This window comes from Hibiscus syriacus, unplaced genomic scaffold (assembly GCF_006381635.1).
Source record: "Hibiscus syriacus cultivar Baekdansim isolate YM2019G1 unplaced genomic scaffold, ASM638163v2 tig00110450_pilon, whole genome shotgun sequence".
Classification (NCBI taxonomy): domain Eukaryota; kingdom Viridiplantae; phylum Streptophyta; class Magnoliopsida; order Malvales; family Malvaceae; genus Hibiscus; species Hibiscus syriacus.
The window spans coordinates 3,804,188-3,806,815 of record NW_024062743.1 but is presented as its reverse complement, the minus strand read 5'-3'; the positions used below and the strand labels follow the sequence as shown (position 1 = coordinate 3,806,815).

General features: G+C 32.6%; 1 long non-coding RNA gene across 1 annotated transcript; it reads right to left on the bottom strand.

The window, feature by feature from the left end:
• Positions 1 to 1,645: 1,645 nt before the first annotated feature.
• LOC120126044 lies at positions 1,646 to 2,368 on the bottom strand. Its single transcript, XR_005516423.1, has 3 exons — positions 2,344 to 2,368; positions 1,845 to 1,852; positions 1,646 to 1,730 (listed from the first exon to the last, which is right to left on the bottom strand). It is a non-coding gene; the product is annotated as an uncharacterized LOC120126044 (long non-coding RNA).
• Positions 2,369 to 2,628: the final 260 nt, after the last annotated feature.

Below are 2,628 nucleotides of genomic sequence, written 5' to 3'. Positions count from 1 at the left end.
ATTGATTGAAAAAAGAAAAATAATACATATTTTTCTTTTATAATTAATTTCATACAACATATTTAAAGTTTGTATTAATTTTTTTGGGGTTGGGATAGGGAGGGTTAGGTTTTTTATTTAAAATTTTAGGGTTGTTGAGTGATGGGTTAGATTAAAATTTACTGATATCGGGGTTAGGTGAAAACTCTTAACTTTTGGGTCTGGGCTAGGACGATAAAAAATCTGACCCGGTCCATGTGTTGTTATCCCTAATCTCCTCCCCTAATCTTAGAGAAAAGTTCTAGATAATTAAGTGAGATAAAAATTATAATCATACCAGAGGGCCTTCAAGGTCACTAAGAAGTGTGTCCCACATGTGGAGACTGTCTGTAAAATTGAATTCATGTGTCAAGAGCAAAGTAATCCCCCTGAATGTGTAAAAATGGGGGTTAACCTGTGTGATATTTAAACACAACAGTTAGCATTCAAGCCCAACTAATTACCTTGACAAGCTGCGGAAAACGACAAAGGTGAAAGTGTTCAAAATTTTGCAGGTAAGAGGCAAGCATGAGTCAATATATAAAGGATGTTTAAATTTTGCAACAATATCTTACTTTATTTGTGATCTCTAGATGACGCCAAAGTTCTTCATCATGTTCCATTAGAAGCTGTGACAACCTAGAAATTGTGGAACGAATTCCCACATTGTTGTTGTCAAGTTGCTGGTAGAAATGATCACGGAATCCACTCAATAACTCAACAAAACAAAAGAATGTGTCAGCTTCATGTTATTCTTACTGAAATTGTAATTGGTCTATGGCTATATATTGCCATAGATACTCCATATTTGGTGCATATGATATATATATATATATATATGTCCGCCAAGTTGATAACAATAATGATAAATGAACATTACCGTACTGTTTTTCAAAAGCTGTAATCTATTTGAAAGTTATTGTTTTTGTTTAAACTTTTTGGGTATCTTGGGGCAAGAAAATGGATGGATTTGATGCAATGGAGTTGCAAACAGAAACAAGAAAATCATGGAAACCTCTTTCATATTCAATACATGAAAATTAAAACAATCGCATATTAGAGATTTAATAAAAAAGAACTGGGTGGGGACAATAATGAGATCTTACCGCCATTTCCGCATCAGGGTCATTCTTGAATACATAAAATAGAGGTGCCAAGATTTCATTCATTCCTTGAACATATCTTATACTCGGATTTAACTTGGCAAATACGATTAATATGTTTCTCATTGCATCTGAACAAGAAAAATGCATATAAGTCTGGAAATTATTCAATCCATATCTAAACTTAAGTCCAAAGGGGTGAAACACTAAATTCACATGAAATAATAAAAGAAAAGAATAAGATGGTTACCTGATTAGATTTTACAAGCTACGAGTCCCTAAGGAAAAATTAGTGTAAAAATTAGAATCAAGTCAATAGTTCAGTGATCTTTTACTAGAAGATGGTTACCTGACAAAGCTTAACCGAAAATTAGTGTAAAAATTAGATTACAACATCAAGATATTCTTTTACTAGCTCTCTCCACACTTGCAACTAAAGTGCAAGTTTTGAGCACATGACATCTTTTATCAATGTGTTTACCTGTTGCACATTCAAGACAGCCTCCAAGCGCATAGCTGAGTTTCTCTTGAAGTATAAATAGACGTGAACAGGATTAAATGCCCTCAAGACACTTGCATCATGCTTAACAAGATTGTAAATTCCAATGCCTGTTAAAGAACAAAACCATATGAACAAAGCAGGGCCTACAAAAAGTCCTACTTGAATTGTTCCAAACTTTGTACACTGAACAAAATTACAAAAAAGGCAACCGATATCATCACCACTTCATCTGCAAATAAAGAAAAAAATAAGGAAACACAATAGTTAATGACTATTTACCTATAATAATATAGAAAATCATAAAGGAACATAAACCATAGGATATAAAGGAGGGAAGGCAAAAGAAAAAGGCCATATTGTTTCTAACGCATACAGATTTAACATTTAGCTAGACTGGAAACTCTAGTCCGACTAAAGTTAAACTATCATTACAAACAGCACATAATCGCGAAAAAGGTAGCTGCAAAAACACAATGAAGAATTCTAGACTCATTATCAAACTATGAGATCTACAGGTTAATAACCATTGCATGATATATTCAAAATAAAAAATAATTTTCAATAGCATACAAGTTAAATTATGCAAAAGATTCCTAGCCAAAAAGTCAATTAGAAACAGGAATGTCCTCTCTAACAGTATTTACTAATAAACAGTGAAATATGAGTCAGCAAAGCAATAATGTTTTATAGAGTTGATAACAACATGGAATATCAGCTTACTTTGTTCAATTGCACCAACTCCAACTTCAGACCACCAACAGAAGACATAACTACAAATAAAAATGCAAAAGTTATCATCTAAAAATTAAAAATGAAAATAGATTTAATAAAACTGTTATGTTGTATTCTACCATAGCATGATTCCATAAACAAAAGAGATGAAAGAACAGTAACACATAAAAACCTGACATTACAGAGGTAACAACCCCATCAGCTATTACCATAGAAGTGCCAGCAAGCACTAACATCAGAAGAAGTTTGTTCAGAGTCAATGAAGTCTCTAGT